At 37.3% G+C, this 19,921-nt stretch overlaps 1 long non-coding RNA gene across 1 annotated transcript in view; it reads left to right on the forward strand.

The window, feature by feature from the left end:
* Nucleotides 1–19,921, forward strand: part of LOC118884100 — a 403,163-nt gene that overhangs the window by 291,746 nt on the left and 91,496 nt on the right. The window contains exon 5 of the long non-coding RNA XR_005017184.1: nt 16,009–16,081. This is a non-coding gene — a long non-coding RNA (uncharacterized LOC118884100). The remainder of the gene's footprint in view (nt 1–16,008; nt 16,082–19,921) is intronic.

Genomic DNA, 19,921 nt, shown 5'->3' on the forward strand with positions numbered 1-19,921 from the left:
AAAATAAAAGTGCAATAAAATTTACTGTTAGATCTGACAAATAGTTATATAGAAAAATAATTTATTCAGAAGTATTTTTTACGATTAACTAGAATGCTTTTAAAAGTGAAAATTATAATCATTCATTAAGACAATTTTGATCATTTCTTTTCCTGGAATTAGAAGTTTAAAAACTTATTTATTTTCATTTGTTTGCAATTGTCAATTGAGTTAGGCTGGCTCCCCATTCAGAATAATATTCTTTTTCTACTACATAACAGACCTGTCTATTTCACTCATGTAACTAAAGATATGCATGTGCCCGCACACACACAAACACACACACGTATAGATCAGTGTGAAGATATATATATATACATATGAGTATATTTTTAATGAAATTTGAACATAATTTGCTTTGACATTAAAATGTTTTTAAACATTGAGAGAGTTTTTGTTTATGCTTTTGATTTCGCTTTCAAATTATTATAAAAAATCACAGCTAATAAGTTTTTTTCTTTACTGTAACTTACTGAAAGTTTAGGAAGAAAACAGAAAAGTTTCACATACTTCTGTGTCTTGGATAAGCCTACTGACAGGAAAAACAAAAAAGGCAATTTAAGTGTATGACCAAATATTTTAAACAATTCAGAGAGCATTCATTTATTTAAAATACAAAGGAAGATTGGGACTTAGCCATGGTTTGCCAAAAATATAATTAACAGAGGTAAAAATAAAGCCCACAAATGGAAGATGGTGGAGTAGAAGGACATGCGCTCACTCCCTCTTGTGGGAGCACCAGAATCACAACTAACTGCTGAACAATCATTGACAGGAAGATACTAGAACTCACCAAAAAAGATATACCCAACATCTAAAGACAAAGGAGAAGCCACAATGAGATGGGAGGAGGGGCGCAATCACAGTAAAATCAAATCCCATAACCTCTGGGTGGGTGACTCACAAACTGGAGAACAATTATACCCCAGAAGTCCACCCACTGGAGTGAAGGTTCTGAGCCCCACATCAGGCTTCCCAGCCTGGGTTCTGGCAATGGGAGGAGGAATTCCGAGAGAATCAGACTTTGAAGGCTAGTGGCATTTGATTGCAGGACTTCAACAGGACTGGGGGAAACAGAGACTCCACTCTTGGAGGGCACACACAAAGTAGTGTACACATCAATACGCAGAGGAATGAGCAGTGACCCCATAGAAGACTGAACCAGACCTACCTGCTAGTATTGCAGGGTCTCCTGCAGAGGCAGGGGTAGCTGTGGCTCACCGTGGGGACAAGGACACTGGCAGCAGAAGTTTACCTTAGTGTGAGCCCTCACAGAGTCCTCCATTAGCCCCACCAAAGAGCTGGGCAGGCTCCAGTGCTGGGTCACCTCAGACCAAAGAACCAACAGGGAGTGAACCCAGCCCCACCCATCAGTAGACAAGCAGATTAAAGTTTTACTGAGCTCTGCCCACCAGAGTAACACCCAGCTCTACCCACCACCAGTCCCTCCCATCAGGAAGCTTGCACAAGCCTCTTAGATAGCCTCATTCAACAGAGGGCAGACAGCAGAAGCAAGAAGAATTACAATTCTGCAGCCTGTGGAAGGAAAACGACATTCACAGAAAGACAGACAAAATGAAAAGGCAGAGGACTATGTACCAGATGAAGGAATAAGATAAAACCCCAGAAAAACAAAGAAATGAAGTGGACATAGGCAACCTTCCAGAAAAAGAATTCAGAGTAACAATAGTGAAGATGATCCAGGACCTCGGAAAAAGAATGGAGGCAAAGATCAAGAAGATGCAAGAAATGTTTAACAAAGACCTCGAAGAATTAAAGAACAAACAGAGATGAACAATACAATAGCTGAAATGAAAACTACACCAGAAGGAATCAATAGCAGAATAACTGAGGCAGAAGAACGGATAAGTGACCTGGAAGATAAAATAGTGGAAATAACTACTGCAGAGCAGAATAAAGAAAAAAGAATGAAAAGAATTGAGGACAGCCTCAGAGACCTCTGGGACAATACTAAATGCACCAACATTCGAATTATAGGGGTCCCAGAAGAAGAAGAGAAAAAGAAAGGGACTGAGAAAATATTTGAAGAGATTATAGTTGAAAACTTCCCTGATATGGGAAAGGAAATAGTTAATCAAGTCCAGGAAGCACAGAGAGTCCCATACAGGATAAATCCAAGGAGAAACATGCCAAGACACATATTAATCAAACTATCAAAAATTAAATACAAAGAACAAATATTAAAAGCAGCAAGGGAAAAACAACAAGTAACACATAAGGGAATCCCCATAAGGTTAACAGCTGACCTTTCAGCAGAAACTCTGCAAGCCAGAAAGGAGTGGCAGGACATATTTAAAGTGATGAAAGAGAAAAACCTACAACCAAGATTACTCTACCCAGCAAGGATCTCATTCAGATTTGACGGAGAAATTAAAAGCTTTACAGACAAGCAAAACCTAAGAGAATTCAGCACCACCAAACCAGCTTTACAACAAATGCTAAAGGAACTTCTCTAAGTGGGAAACACAAGAGAAGGAAAAGACCTACAATAATAACCCCAAAACAATTAAGAAAATGGTAATAGGAACATACATATTGATAATTACCTTAACTGTATATGGATTAAATGCTCCAACCAAAAGACATAGACTGGCTGAATGGATACACAACCAAAACCCGTATATATGCTGTCTACAAGAGACCCACTTCAGACCTAGGGACACATACAGACTGAAAGTGAGGGGATGGAAAAAGATATTCCATGCAAATGGAAATCAAAAAAAGCTGCAATAGCAATTCTCATATCAGACAAAATAGACTTTAAAACAAAGACTATTACAAGCGGCAAAGAAGGACACTACATAATAATCAAGGGATCAATCCAAGAAGAAGATATCACAATTGTAAATATTTATGCACCCAACATAGGAGCACCTCAATATATAAGGCAAATACTAACAGCCATAAAAGGGGAAATTGACAAGAACACAATCATAGTAGGGGACTTCAACACCCCACTTTCACCAATGGACAGATCATCCAAAAGGAAAATAAATAAGGAAACACAAGTTTTAAATGATACATTAAAGAAGATGGACTTAATTGATATTTATAGGACATTCCATCCAAAAACAACAGAATACACATTCTTCTCAAGTGCTCATGGAACATTCTCCAGGATAGATCATATCTTGGGTCACAAATCAAGCCTTGGTAAATTTAAGAAAATTGAAATCGTATCAAGTATCTTTTCCGACCACAACGCTATGAGACTAGATATCAATTACAGGAAAAAATCTGTAAGAAATACAAACACATGAAGGCTAAACAACACACTACTTAATAACCAAGAGATCACTGAAGAAATGAAAGAGGAAATCAAGAAATACCTAGTGACAAATGACAATGAAAACACGATGATCCAAAACCTACAGGATGCAGCAAAAGCAGTTCTAAGAGGGACGTTTATAGCAATACAATCCTACCTCAAGAAAGAAGAAACATCTCAAATAAACAACCTAGCCTTACACCTAAAGCAATTAGAGAAAGAAGAACAAAAAACACCCAAAGTTAGCAGAAGGAAGGAAATCATAAAGATCAGATCAGAAATAAATGAAAAAGAAATGAAGGCAATGATAGCAAAGATCAATAAAACTAAAAGCTGGTTCTTTGAGAAGATAAACAAAATTGATAAACCATTGGCCAGATTTATGAAGAAAAAAAGGGAGTAGACTCAAATCAATAGAATTAGAAATGAAAAAGGAGAAGTAACAACTGACACTTCAGAAATACAAAGGATCATGAGAGATTACTACAAGCAACTAAATGCCAATAAAATGGACAACCGGGAAGAAATGGACAAATTCTTAGAAATGCACAACCTTCCAAGACTGAACCAGTAAGAAACAGAAAATATGAACAGACCACTCACAAGCACTGAAATTGAAACTGTGATTAAAAATCTTCCAACAAACAAAAGCCCAGGACCAGATGGCTTCACAGGTGAATTCTATCAAACATTTGAAGAAGAGCTAACACCTATCCTTCTCAAACTCTTCCAAAATATAGCAGAGGGAGGAACACTCCCAAACTCATTCTATGAGGCCACCATCACCCTGATACCAAAACCAGACAAAGATGTCAAAAGAAAAAAGAAAACTACAGGCCAATATCACTGATGAACATAGATGCAAAAATCCTCAACAAAATACTAGCAAACAGAATCCAACAGCACATTAAAAGGATCATACACTTTGATCAAGTGGGGTTTATCCCAGGAATGCAAGGATTCTTCAATATACACAAATCAATCAACGTGATACACCATATTAACAAATTGAAGGAGAAAAACCATATGATCATCTCAATAGATGCAGAGAAAGCTTTCGACAAAATTCAACACCCATTTATGATAAAAACACTCCAGAAAGTAGGCATAGAGGGAACTTTCCTCAACATAATAAAGGCCATATATGACAAACCCACAGCCAACATTGTCCTCAATGGTGAAAAACTGAAACCATTTCCACTAAGATCAGGAACAAGACAAGGTTGCCCACTCTCACCACTATTATTTAACATAGTTTTGGAAGTTTTAGCCACAGCAACAAGAGAAGAAAAAGAAATAAAAGGAATCCATATCGGAAAAGAAGAAGTAAAGCTGTCACTGTTTGCGGATGACATGGTACTATACATAGAGAATCCTAAGGATGCTACCAGAAAACTATTAGAGCTAATCAGTGAATTTGGTAAAGTAGCAGGATACAAAATTAATGCACAGAAATCTCTTGCATTCCTATACACTAATGATGAAAAATCTGAAAGTGAAATTAAGAAAACACTCTCATTTACCATTGCAACAAAAAGAATAAAATATCTAGGAATAAACCTACCTAAGGAGACAAAAGACCTGTATGCAGAAAATTATAAGACACTGATGAAAGAAATTAAAGATGATACAAATAGATGGAGAGATATACCATGTTCTTGGATTGGAAGAATCAACATTGTGAAAATGACTCTACTACCCAAAGCAATTTGCAGATTCAATGCAATCCCTATCAAACTGCCACTGGCATTTTTCACAGAACTAGAGCAAAAAATTTCACAATTTGTATGGAAACACAAAAGACTCCGAATAGCCCAAGCAATCTTGAGAAAGAAAAATGGAGCTGGAGGAATCAGGCTCCCTGACTTCAGACTATACTACAAAGCTACAGTAATCAAGACAGTATCGTACTGGCACAAAAACAGTAATGTAGATCAATGGAACAGGGTAGAAAGCCCAGAGATAAACCCACGTGCTTATGGTCACCTTATCTTTGATCAAGGAGGCAAGAATATACAGTGGAGAAAAGACAGCCTCTTCAATAAGTGGTGCTGGGAAAACTGGACAGCTACATGTAAAAGAATGAAATTAGAACACTCCCTAACACCATACACAAAAATAATCTCAAAATGGATTAAAGACCTAAATGTAAGACCAGACACCATCAAACTCTTAGAGGAAATCATAGGCAGAACACTCTTTGACATAAATCACAGCAAGATCCTTTTTGACCCACCTCCTAAAGGAAGGGAAATAAAAACAAAAATAAACAAATGGGACCTAAAGAAACTTCAAAGCTTTTGCACAGCAAAGGAAACCATAAACGAGATGAAAAGACAACCCTCAGAGTGGGAGAAAATATTTGCAAATGAAACAACTGACGAAGGATTAATCTCCAAAACATACAAGCAACTCATGCAGCTCAATATCAAAAAAACAAACAACCCAATCCAAAAATGGGCAGAAGACCTAAATAGACATTTCTCCAAGACGATATACAGATTGCCAACAAACACGTGAAAGAGTGCTCAACATCATTAATCATTAGAGAAATGCAAATCAAAACTACAATGAGATATCATCTCACACCAGTCAGAATTGCCATCATCAAAAAATCTACAAACGATAAATGCTGGAGAGGGTGTGGAGAAAAGGGAACCCTCTTGCACTGTTGGTGGGAATGTAAATTGATACGTCCACTATGGAGAACAGTATGGAGGTTCCTTAAAAAACTAAAAATAGAATTACCATATGACCCAGCAATCCCACTACTGGGCATATACCCTGAGAAAACCATAATTCAAAAAGAATCATGTACCACAATGTTCACTGCAGCTCTATTTACAATAGCCAGGATATGGAAGCAACCTAAGTGTCCATCAACAGATGAATGGATAAAGAAGATTTGACACATATATACAATGGAATATTACTCCGCCGTAAAAAGGAATGAAACTGTTATTTGTAGTGAGATGTATGTACCTAGAGACTGTCATACAGAGTGAAGTTAAGTCAGAAAGAGAAAAACAAATACCATATGCTAACATATATATGGAATCTAAAAAAAAAAAGAAAATGGTCAGAAGAACCTAGGGGCAAGACAGGAATAAAGATGCAGACCTACTAGAGAATGGACTTGAGGATACGGGGAGGGGAATGGGTAAGCTGGGACAAAGTGAGAGAGTGGCATGGACATATATACACTACCAAAAGTAAAATAGATAGCTAGTGGGAAGCAGCCGCATAGCACAGGGAGATCAGCTTGGTGCTTTGTGACTACCTAGAGGGGTGGGATAGGGAGGGTGGGAGGGAGGGAGAGGCAAGAAGGAAGAGATATGGGGACATATGTATATGTATAAGTGATTCACTTTGTTATAAAGCAGAAACTGACACACCATTGTAAAGCAATTATACTGTAATAAAGATGTTAAAAAAAGGCAAAAAAAGAAATAAAATAAAATTAAATTAAATTAAAAAAAAAGAGAATCCAAAAAAGAATAGATACATGAAAAAAAAAAAAAAAAGAATAAATGAGGGAATATTTTACTACATGCAGCAAGATTGACCAGGGATGTGGGTTTTTTGTTTGTTTGTTTGTTTTTTTCATTTTCTGTTATGAATGTTAAACATTGCTTCAGTTACCATTTTGCTGTAGAACAAGTCAATCCAAAATTTAGTGACTTAAGACAACATTTATGATTATATCTCACAGCTGTTTGTGTTGACTAGGATTGGCAAGGTAATTTTCACTCAGTGTCCTTCCTGTACATGTAGCTCAGATGGCAAAAATACTCTTTTCATGATGTCATTACAATAATTATAACAAACATAGGTAGTATATTTTCTATGAAAAAAAATAAAAAATGAAAAACAATTGAGGGGATACTTACATTCCTAGATATCAAAATATCAGTCTCTCTTGATTAGATCCTTTCCATCATCACACTAATATACTTAAAAATAAATAATGTACTTTAATTTCCCATTAAAACTACAATATGAGCCACAATAAAACTCATTTCTTTCCTCACAGCCTCCTCTATGAACTTACCCTCTATCTGCTCCCTTACTTTCCTTCATTCCTCTGGTCTCTACTTCCTTCCTAGTCATTCACTCACTCTTCACCCAGGCTGGCCTCCTTGCCCGTTACTCCATGAAAAATGCTTTTGTCAAGGTTAGCAGTGACTTGCCCAGTGAATGCTCTCAGTCCTTATCTTACTTGACTTCCCAACATCATTCAATGCAATTGATTGTGCCTTTCTTTTTGAAAAAAATCTCCTCTCTTACCTTCAGGTACACACAATTTTCTGGTATTTATTTTCTAATCATCAGTCACTGCTTCATAATCTCCTTTGCCGGCACCTCCTCCTCTATCAAATGCTAAATGCTGGAGTTCCTAAAGACTTGGCTCTGGGTGTCTTTCTAACCTCCTTCTGGACTATCCCATTCATGTCCATAGCTTTGACTATCATGTATATTCAGACATGTCCAAAATTTTATAAATGCCACTATCACGTCTGATCCTAGATCCAAATTCACATATTCAGCTGCCGATCTGACAGCTCTATATAGTAGTTTCAAACTTAACTTGTCTCAAACAGAATTTTTGACTTTCTTTCTCTATCCTTCCAACCTAATCTCTAGCCACTCCTGCCTCCCTCATGGTGCTCTCATCACACTGAATTTGTGGCTGGTCTTTCCCTCTTAGGACACACAGAACAGGCTGTCATCTGCCCAACTCCTTCATCTTGGTTGCCTTCTCATCCTTTGGCTCTCAGCTTAAATGTCCCATTCGCAAAGAGCTCTCTCCTAACTTGCTGTTAAAAGGGTGTTCTTGTATTATTATTTTTTAAATCCCTGCATCCCATTTGTTTCCTCTGATACACTGTTCTACCTTCTGAAGTTATTTTACTTGCTATTTATTAACTATTTCCATCCCTAGAATGTAATGATAAAGATATCTCTCACTGTCGTTTTCACCTAGCACTGTAACTACCTTGTCTAAAATGTATTGAATGAATGAACAAATAAAAATCAAAACCTATAGCACTGTGATATTAGCCCAATAGATATAGTACATGTGTTGGACTATACATAGAATATATAAGGTTCGAGCATGACCAGATCCCCAAATACATTCCAGATAGATTAAAATATTTTAAAATGATACCATTAAGAAAAACTATATTATTAAAAGATGCTGGATATAAAAATGTTGTATAAAAGATGTATAAAAGGAACCAAAGGGGGACTGTCACATATGATTACATAAATAATTTAAATCTTAGAAGTAAAAAGTCAAAAGAGGGAGAAGAAAAAACTGAAAACATATTTACAACCAGTCTGATAATAGAGTTGACTATTATATATAAACATTTTAAATTTTATAATATGTATGTATATGTATCCATTAGGGACCTTTGAGGAGAGCTGATCATCCAGAAATGGTTGTAATGTTTGATGGCATTTTGAATCTCCTCTTTTGAGGAAAAGGTCTGTACCTTTTCATTTATGTGAGGGAAGTTGCATTATGGTTAGCAAAAATATTGCTCTTGTTATTTGGAAGTTTAAGTGTCGGATTAGTGACTCTATGATGTAGAGTAGCCGCAAGGGTGGGGTGTGATACATAATGCAACTGGCTTACTACACACCCACTCACACTCCCTTGCAGCATATCTTCCTGGAGAAATCAAAGGCAAAAGACTGGAAAGAGAAAAGCTATATTTATCAGATTGCCCTTCAGCTATGGTTGTACCTATGACCTAGGTTTTAGCCAGGTGGGCAATTCCATGGTGGCAGTCATGAGTGAAGAGATGGGATATTCTGGCAAGAATGGTGACAACAGAATCTGATTCTTCTTGGGTTCAAATAGTGGCAACAGTTTCCTTATTTGGTTGCTTCCTGATCATAGGTCGGGGTAATGGCAGTGGCTGCTTCTTTACCTAGAAAATGTTACCATGTGATTCTGGGACTTACTAAAAAGTGATTCTCTATACTTTTACTTCAGTCGTACCAAAGATAAAGGGAACTATCTAATAATTTCCCTCAAATTAGCTAAAGTGGATTCTGTTGTTTCTAAGAATGCTGATTAATATACTCTTGCCATGTTTACTGAGCAAATATTTATTGAGTCCCTAGTATGTGCCAAGTAAGACAGCAATTGACAATAAATGTAATAAGCAAATTAGGTAGTATGTTAGAAAGTGTTAAACTATAAGGAAAAAAATTTAAAAGTAAAGTAGAGAAAGGAGAAAGGGAAATGCAGAGGAGGTAAAAGTGTGGAGAGCAGATTATAATTTTAAAATATATCATCAGAGTAACTTTCATTGCAAAGGAGGGATCGAGCAAATACATGAAAGAAAAAAGATATTAAATCATTCCAAGCAAAGGAAAGAGCAAGTGCAAAGGCCCTGAGTTGGGCATATGCCTAATGTGTTGGAGAAACAGCAAGAGGTCAGTATAAATTGAGCAAGGCAGTGAGATCAGAGAAGTAATGGTACACCATCGTAAGAAATTTGGCTATTTCTCTAGTGAAATTGGTAGTCTCTGGAGACTTAAGATGTGTCGCCTTACTTATATTTAAAATCATCTGATTGTTTTGTTGAGAATAGACTGCAGTAGGAAAAGGATAGAAGTAGGAGATCAGTTAGGAACTATTGTGGTAATCCAAGTGAGATAGGATGGTGGCCTCTATCAAGGTGGGATCTGTGGAGGTGTGGGAGGTGGTGGATCTGGGTGCATTCTGATGTTAGAGCCAATTGCATTTTCAGAGAGATTGGATATAAGCTGTCAGAGAAAGAGGACATAAGAATGACTTCAAGAGTTTCAGGCCTGAGGAAATTTAAGTATAAAATTGCCCTCAGTTGAGCTGGGTGGAGTAGTTTATGTCCAATGGCTCTGTCAAGTAGGCAGTCATTGGAATACAGCTGGCATTTAAAGTCTCGAGTCTGGATGAGATCATCAAAGGAGGGAGGGAAGATGGAGAAGGGGTCCAAGACTAAGCCCTGGGAGACTCAGCCATTAGCAGTGGGAGAAGAGGAGCTAACCAAGGAGACAGTAGGAGCAATGGGTGAGGTAGGAGAGGTGTCGCTGAGAGGCTCATGCAGAAAGAGGGGATGAGCACCTGACCTGAGTGCTATTGCAGAAAGATGAAACTTGAGAATTAGCTATTATAGTTAATAACTGGGAAGTCATCAGCAACCTTGAAAATTGTCATAGGAGAGTGGTGGGTAGGGTGGGATTCAGAGAAAATAGGTGGTGAGGAGTTGGAGACACTGAATACAGACAAATTCTCAAGGATTTTTGATACAAAAAAGGGAAAAGGAAATGGGCCAATAACCCACAAAGGCAAAAGTGATTAGTCAGAAAAAGACCAGTGTTCAGGGTTGGAAACTAGATACTGGAATAAGTCTTTTGCTTTAGCTACTCAGCAGGGCTTGCTACAGAGTAGTTATACAAGATGTTGAGCAAAGCTGGGATGGGTGCAGGTACTAAATGGCTGTGTGAGACCCAAGATCACAAGCAGATAGTGGTCAACTTAGTACCTCAGCAGACAGGGACACTTCAGGGACCATTATGGAACTGGATTAGAATGAAAATCAATAAAAATCAATAAAAAATTATCTGACAAATATGAAGCTATTTAAAATAATCAAAGAAAAATATGGTGGTGGCAAGCAAGCTCTATATTTGAACTGAGATTTAACTGAGAGCTTCACCCTAGAAGCTAGCATGTTATAAAGCTCTCACTATCCAAAAATGGGAAGTTCAGAAATTTGTCAAATATACAAGCACACAAAAAGAGTTAAGCAAACAAAAGACACATGTTCTTGTTTAAACAGAATAATATATTCAAATCATTTTAAATAAATTTAAATAATATTTTAAAAATGAAATAATAGTGAGAAAATTGCAAAAAAGCCTAGGTAAAAAATAACAGGTCATTGCAATTAGTTATTCTCCAGTATCTTCCTTCATTTACTAACTCATGTATTCATTTGCTCCTGGACACAATGATCACAAATTTACTGAGTGACCACTGTGTGCTATGCTGGCTGCCTGGGAGAATGCAGACCTCCGCAGCCCATGATTTCTACTCTGGGGGAGCTTGAAAAGACTTTGAACATGAAAGCAGCATACCAATACAAATGTTAAATAAAATTACAAGGCAATAAGGCAGTTGATGTTTTAAGACAGCATGTAATAGTTCTCATTTTCCTTTCAAAATATAATATGAATAAACATAAGACTTACCATGGCTCCTTTAGCTCAGCCAGACTTAGGTCATCTTCCCCTCCTTTGCTTCCTAGATGCATAGAACTCTTTATGACACAGATTTAATTTGATAGAATAATTCTTAAAAGGCTTAATCCTGCTTCTCTCAAACTAAAGTCATTGTACTTAGGCTGCTTGGATGAATTAATTATGGGCAGAGACCAGGATACTAATTAATATCAAAAGTGGAGACATATACATAGAAAACATATGAATTGTGATTTGAAGCTTATTAAGACTTTCTCTGTTATCAGTGGTCATGCTGAGTAAAGTTTTTGATCAAGCTTGTTATCTCCAGGAAATAAAAAGTCATGAAGGCATACGAACATGGTTTCGTCCGTGTTTAAGCCTAATCAATCCCTCCTCTAATAAGTTAACATGGACCTAAGGTGCTTCTGTTGTTCACGAGTGAGATTAAAATTTTAACTTCAGAAATCATTAAGTAATAAAAATGCATGGTAAAAGTCAAGCGTTACCACTTTTAAAAAAAAGAGAGAAGAAAAAGAACAAGTTGTAAGTCTGCTAGAAGGAAAAAATGGAAGAAAACAAGCAAAAAACTCAGTTAACCTTAAAATAGTAAAGAGATAAGAGAATTAGTTTTATCTATATAGAATGAATTGGAGGGGACTAGTAAGAAAAGAAATATGAGGTGACAAGCAGACAAATTCATTTAGTAAACTGTCACTTAATAGTAATTATGTTTTTAAACTAGAGCAGGAATTTGGATAAAAATACTTCTAGTAGTGGACAAAATACATCTTGTTCTTTGGAATTATTTCACATAATTTGTTTACAAATAACACACAAATAAAGATTCAGACAGATTATACTCAGCTTACAAATTATACAGAGATCAACTCATGAACTATTTCCCATGATTTGTGCCAGGTGTTTTAACCACTGTTTCTGTAATACTCACAGATAATGCTGAATAGCACTTTATGGAGGTACCATGATAAGAAGGGACAGAGGAAGCCTAAATTTTCTTTTGTGTGTGTGTTTGATAAAAGGGGGTGACTTAAATGATATCCATTTATTCTTTATTTTGACAGTTAGAGCAGCACTATAATGAAATAATTTTAGAAGAAACATTAGCCATTACTGCTAGAAGATTTTTTCCAAAAAAATTTAAAGAGTTAAAACTCAGTAAAATATAGTCCATGTAGCAAAAGAGAATGCAAAGAAAATATCAAGGAAAACAGATGAGGTCCTAAAACATGGATAACTGCTGTGATATAATTTTAAATATAAAATATGGGCTATATTAAAATATAAAATTACCAGAATATTTCTTTACATTTCTATGATGGCATTACAGCGAGTTTTATTTCTTCTTTACACTTACTTGTATTTTATGCATTTTTTAAACTTTTAAAAAACTGAGATATAATTGACATATATTGAGAAGTTATCACCATGATAAGACTGATTGATAATCATCATCACACATAGTTACAAAATTTTTTCTTTATACATATTTTATAATAAGCAAATATTATTATCAGGAAGAAAATCATAAAATACCTGGCCTTTAACTCCAACGAAATAATTAGATTTAGAGTGTTTATTAAGTGAGTAGATTTTATTTTGCTAAAAGGCCAATATTACTGTCCTTACAACACAAAAATAATGGCAAGTGGCAAATACAATTGATGTAGGGCTGTGCAGTTTAATCCCTGTGTTTTTGGTAAGTTGTGACATATCCACTGTAAGTTAAGTTTGCCCCTTCTGAAGGAGTAAAATACATTTGATGGGTCATAACAGCATTGCTCTGGGCATGTGACCAGTAGAGAGTGAAAATCAAACAAGACCTTCCAAGTAGTTCTGCTTTTTACAAAAATACATCTTGTAACAGTTTATTTCTACTTCAATGGAACATACAAATCACGTCTTAAAAGAAAGAGGAAAAAAAAGTCAAATGCTTGGAAAGGCAATTGTGTTAGATGAAGAGAATTGAATCCTCTGCCGATTTTAGAGCATCTTTTAAGTTGGCCTTTTACAATCAGTTTTTGAGAATATTTTTCAGGAAGATGAAGGGGATGCCTTGCTTTGGTGCCGTGGGGCTGGTGCAAGTCTTGGTACTCTGGGGGCTGGACTAATCCAGGAGTCAAGCATGAAGATCCTGTTTGCTCCCAGGGCAGCTTGTTCTCCTCTGACACATCCTTGCCCTTTGAGGAACAGAAGGGAGTAACATGTTTTACCATAATTCCTGGAATCTCTCTGCCTAATGCCTGGGTATCACCATATCTCAGGCCTCTGGGCAGATGCTGTGTAGCACCCATTAGGAGCATGGTATTGAACTTTCTGCTGCCTAAGGCATTATCAAGGAGTCAGCATCTTTGATTTTCTGTTTTCCTTCTGAACAGTTGGCATAAACATGAGAATAAGCCACAATGTCACTTTGTGCAGCAACAATGACCTCACTCTCGACTTGTCTGCATAACCATGTAAATGCAACTCTTATAATATACATATTTGAAAAACCATAATGAGTCTTATGTGATCGGGACCTGCTTCCCATGAAGCAAATCACTGGAGATATGCAGTGAGGGATGTGTGGGAGAAAATGCTTCTCCAAGTCCCTAAGAATTGAGGCAAAGTATTCTGAATTCCATGAACTAAATAAAGTCTTTGGATGTAGCACCAAGTGGTAAATCTATGTGAGCCCCTGAAAATCTTCTTTTGATTAATATCCCACTTTGGGCCTCGGCCGTGACTCTGGCAGTTCTGTCCCTCCTGCATCATCTCATAAAAAGCCAGCATATTTTAGGTTTATATCAGTGCCTTGTACATACACCACCCAAGTAATGCATACTTAATTCATAGATGTGGCTCTGACAAGTATCAAAGCTTCACACTTTGTTTTAGGTACGTCTAATTCAGCATATTTTTTCATAGTTTTCCTGTGACTTGACTTTGCTAAATTTGGAGGGGGTATTGAGTGTGGCCTCTGTAGATAGATTAGATAACTGTTAGATCCCTCCCAGCCCCGAGGTTCCATAATTCTATGGCTTGATACTTAACCCACAAATCCCTCAAAATATATTTCAATTGTTTCCTCTTTCTTCCTTAGCTTTCCCCTACTCATCAGTAAATATTTAAGAAATAAATATCATGAAATTTTGCTGTATGTAATAGAGAACCAAAATAACAGTGCTTTAAGTGGATAGAAATAAATTTTTTCTCACGTGGAAGTTAGGATTTAGAGTTCAGGACTGGCGAGGTGGATCATTTGCTGTCTGGAACTCAGGCTACTTTGAGATTTCCACAACGTCATTACTAGGGAATAATCTTCAATCTTGTGGTCTCAGTGGTACCTCCAGCCACCACATCCATGTTTTAAGCAGGGTGGAGGAAAGGCAGAAGTGGCCTGCACTTGCCTTTAAGGTATGTGTTGGAACTTACTTACATCATTTCCCTAGCATCCTATTGATCAGAACTTTCCACAGGGTCACAGCTAGCTGCAAAGAAGGCTGGAAATGTTATCAACTCCCCGCCCCTCTCCCTGCCCTTCTGCTCCCCAAGTAGCCGTGTGTTCAGCTTTAACTGAGGATTTCTATTATTGTTGGCAGAAAGTTAGAAAGCTTATTAAAATATACATAGCACAGTCAGGCACTACACACACACATACACACACACACACATGAGATTTCATAAAACCTCATCATTTTGAACTCTTTAGCATAGGGAAGAAGATGTATTTTCCAGAAACCAATTAAAATTTGATTCAGTAACAACCAATTGCATACCTCTTTTGAATCGCAAGTTAACCTAGTGTGTAAGTGCATTAGCTTATGCCTTAGATGGCTATAGTGTTGTCAGTTACCCCTGTGTGATATGAGCAAGTTAATCTCTGGAATTCTCCATTTCCTCACCTGAAAATGGGTATAATATATATAACTCACAGTACTGTCACATTTAAATGATACAATTTATATAAATCTCTTAAAATAGTGTTGGATACATAGCAAGTACTCAATAACATTAGTTTAAAAATTTTTTTAAAATTCTTAAGTACTGTGACAATAAAAGTTACATGAGTCACATTCTCTCCACTAAATGACTTATATGGCAGGTCAGATGTACTATGGAGAAGAAAAGAGTGAAAGTAAGTGGCAAGAAACTTTTGTAATTCTTATCTGATTGTATGAGCTTGAGCAAGTTACTTTTCTTAAGTCTGAATTTATTCATTTGAAAAAATGGCAACATTTATAATGTGTCAGTTTCTTGAGTATGACAAAGTACATGATATACTTTGAAAACTCTGTTTTAAGCTTAATAGTAATATAATAGGTGGTATTAACTAGTATTAATTCACGCCTAATTTGTCCTGAGATTTATACACATATTATCTCATTTAACCTGTATAAGAATCCTGTAATATGGTATTATTAATTCCATTTTAGAATGAGAAAAAGGAGCCTTAAACTTCCAAGATCACACAACGATTTGTTGGAGGACCTAAGAATTCAAACCCAGGTATGCTTATCTCTAAAGCCAATATTGTACAATACACTCTACGGTGCTACTAACAATGGACTGGTTCAGTACACGGGAAAATGTGCTGGGAACAGTGGATGGTTTAATTTAACCAGATCATAGTGAATATAGGGGACTCGTGGAAGTCAAGACTGGAGGGTAGGCTGGAGACACTATTTGGAGAGCTTTCAGTGTAACAGTGATGATTCAATACTTAACTGAGAAAGAAATGAGGAACTATGGAGTATTTTTACGAATATACAAGCTGTGGCTTAGAAAGAGTGGAATAGATGAATTAAAGAAGGAAGAAAGATGAAAAAAAAGCAGGGAGATGACTAAGAGGCTATTTTAATGTTCTGCTGTGGACAAGATCTAGGGCACTGGTCGAGGGAATACATAGTGAGTCTGTGTCTAGGAATGTTGAAGTCCTCACGTATCATTTATTAAGCAGTGTGTTCAATAGGAAGTCATTATTGTGCCATTTTAAGGCAACCCTCCCATATTAGCAGGAGGGCACCAAAGTTATAACACAATCAGAATTCTGGGTCTGCAAGAGCTCTACCTGAGCCATACCTTTGCCATATTTTCCCTGCTTGTGACTTACCTCTTGTTTTCTCTGGTTTGCTTCAAATCTGTCTCTGACTTTGGCACCTTTAGTTTTTCTGGCCTTTGACCTGTGTGTTGTAAAATGTAGGTATTACTATTATTCAGATATGGTGAGGTCAACAGATAAGGAAAGGATTGCCATTGAAAAGATGTTGTTACTCATGGTATCCAAGTGAAGGGAGCACATCACACCATGCAGGAAGCACCAGAGTTAGTTAGGAGGCAGAGAGAGTGAGGGGAAAATGTGGGCAAGAGCCTTTACTGTGAGGGACTTCCCTGGCAGTTCAGTGGTTAAGACTCCATGCTCCTAATGCAAGGGGGCATGGGTTCCATCCCTGGTCGGGGAACTATGATCCCACATGCTGCATGGTGTAGCCCCCCAAAAAAGAGCCTTTACTGTGGTTTCCACAGGAAAGACAGGACAAGCAGATTTAGGTTTGGCTAGTTTGAATAATTTCAGTGGGCTCTGGGGTGTCAGGGCTCTCTCTAGTTGTCTGGTACCTGGCCCTAGGGTAATTAGCACAGAGGAATTATGGCCCAGGGTGTGAGAGCCCTATAAAGGAGGTGGTTGGGGTGTGAGTTCTGGATACATTGGTTTGCACAAGGAAGGTGGACTTTCAGGCCATTCCTTTACTATTTTAAGAGTTGGCTAAAGGGAGGGACAGTCCCTACAAGGTCTGCAAAACCCCAAGATGTCAAAGCATCAAATACAGAAACTAGAAAGTGTGGTTATTACACTCTGACCCACTGCTTTTCCTCCTAGCTCATAATAGATCTTTTTATCCTTCCCCCTTTATTTTTTATTTTAATTTTTTAAACATTTATTTATTTATTTATCTTTTGGCTGCATTGGGTCTTAGTTGCGGCACATGGGATCTTTCGTTGTGACACTCAGGCTGTTCGTTGTGGTGCACGGGCTTCTCTCTAGTTGTGGTGCATGGGCTCATTAGTTGTGGCAAGTGGGCTCCAGAGCGCAAGGGCTCTGTACTTGTGACGCTAGAGTTCCAGAGCACGTGGGCTCTGTAGTTGTGGCATGCGGGCTCTCTAGTTGCCGTGCACGGGCTTAGTTGCCCCACGGAATATGGGATCTTAGTTCCCCGACCAGGGATCAAACTGGCATCTCCTGCATTGCAAGGCCAATTCTTAACCTTCTTGACCTATTTTTTGAGCTTTCTGGCTTAGTGAAAGGCATATATTAATGGGCAGGAGGAAGTGGGGAAAGTAGTTCCAGTGAGCAAGGTCCCAGACCAGCATAATGGCTAAACACTTATGTCTACAGTGATGAAGACAGTGAGAAGTAGAATTCAGATGTATTCAAAATGGTGTGTCACAATCTGTATGATCTGTGGCACTGGTTAGTAGTTAACATACAGAATTGGTGTATGTTCTATACAAGCCTTTATTCAGGAAAGTAATGCTACATTAGAAATTGGGGGGAATACAGTCTATTCTCTACGTTGACACCATATGACTCTGAGTAAGTCACTTTGCTTCAGTGGCTTTCAGTTTTCTCTTTTATAAAGAAGGTATTGGATTAGGTGAGCTGTGAGGTCCTGCTAGCTTCAGCATTCCATATGTTAATGCTAACACAAAAATAAAATTATGAAATACATATGGTGCAGTATTTATAGGGATTTCTTTTCATTTTTAACTTGATATGCTAACCAGACAGACTCTTAGTTTTCAGCTCAAAATATTCTATTACATCCCTCATCCTTCCCTACAAAAGAAGTGCAATGTTAGGGAATTTATTACATATAACATAACATGTGTTTATGGTTCAGTATGAGAGAACCCACTGTTTTTTCCCCCCAGTTTTGGGTAAAAAACAGCAGCTTAATCAGCGATTATGAATTCTAAGCCCAGCTTTCCATTTACAAACAGTGAGGCTGAAAGCTATAAACATTCTGACTTCTGCCTGGGGAAGAGTTGAGTGTTCCAGCAAACGTACATTACACTGGAAAATCCAGGATTCATTTTTAGTGTCTCCGTAACATGCTGTTTCCATAAGTACACCTCAAGTTCGCAGAATGTCCTCAGGATTTGGGGTGGCACTTTTCCTCACAGGATTCACACTGCATCCGTAGAACTGGGTACATTGAAATCAAGTTCTAAGAACTTGTTTGACATTCTCTCCTCTTTTTTGGTTGAAACGAGGTGGGAAAATCAGTCTATTGACTTGTAAAGCCTAAGATGTTAATCTTTATTTCAAATTTTTGTTTTTATAAAGCACTTGACACATGTATTTACATCTTGAGTGAGGAAAGGGAGGGCTGCTTATTTTCACTGGCTCAGTAGCAATCTTTAAATTCTTATTATAATCTCAATGGTCAAAACAGGGGAAGGCAAGTGGTAGCTTGTGAATGGTGGTAATGAGGAGAAGTAGAAGGAGGGAAGAAGGGAGCCTAGTTGAATTCTCAAGTACTACTTATTTGGTAATGTTTTCTTAACTTGGATTATAGGAAAGCTCAATAATATTGCTCTTATACTTGTAAATTGTTAAGAGAATGTCTTGAAGGTCAAGTGTTCAGAAATGCAAAGTAACAGATTTTAATGATAGACTTTTCTGTATGAACAGTATGGTCCCATGTTTCTCAGCACGTCTAGGTCAGGGGTGATGTTCCAAGGATTTTTTGAAGATAGAGAATAAACATGCCCATTTCCCCAGAACATCAGTTTTTACTTGTTTATTAAAATAAACGTTATGAAAATAAAAGTGTCTATATTTAAAGTAAAACAAAAAATTGAATAAAATTTCCACTAATGAGAGGCCTTTCTGGTTACACCCCCTCACCTGAGGGTCATTACAGTCCAGCCATACCTGGGTATCTGTGGGGGGGTTGCTTCCAGGACCCCCATGAACACCAAGATCCATTGATGCTCAAGTCCCTTATATAAAATGGTGTAGTGTTTGCATATAACTTACACACACCTTCCTGTATACTTTAAATCATCTCTAGATTTCTTATAATACTTAACACAATGTAAATTCTGTGTGAATAGTTGTAAATACAACATAAACGCTATTTAAATAACTGCAGGCACACAGCAAATTCAAATTTTGCTTTATGGAACTTTCTGGAATTTTTTTGCCCAAATATTTTTGATCTGGGGTTGATTGACTCCAAGGGTATGGAACCCGTGGATAGAGAGGGCCTACTGTATTTATTCTTCTCTGTTGATAGTGTAAGAGTCACCAATCTAGACTATCCCTTTTACTTTAGAGTTTAGGAA

Source organism: Balaenoptera musculus, chromosome 18 (genome assembly GCF_009873245.2).
Source record: "Balaenoptera musculus isolate JJ_BM4_2016_0621 chromosome 18, mBalMus1.pri.v3, whole genome shotgun sequence".
Taxonomy (NCBI): domain Eukaryota; kingdom Metazoa; phylum Chordata; class Mammalia; order Artiodactyla; family Balaenopteridae; genus Balaenoptera; species Balaenoptera musculus.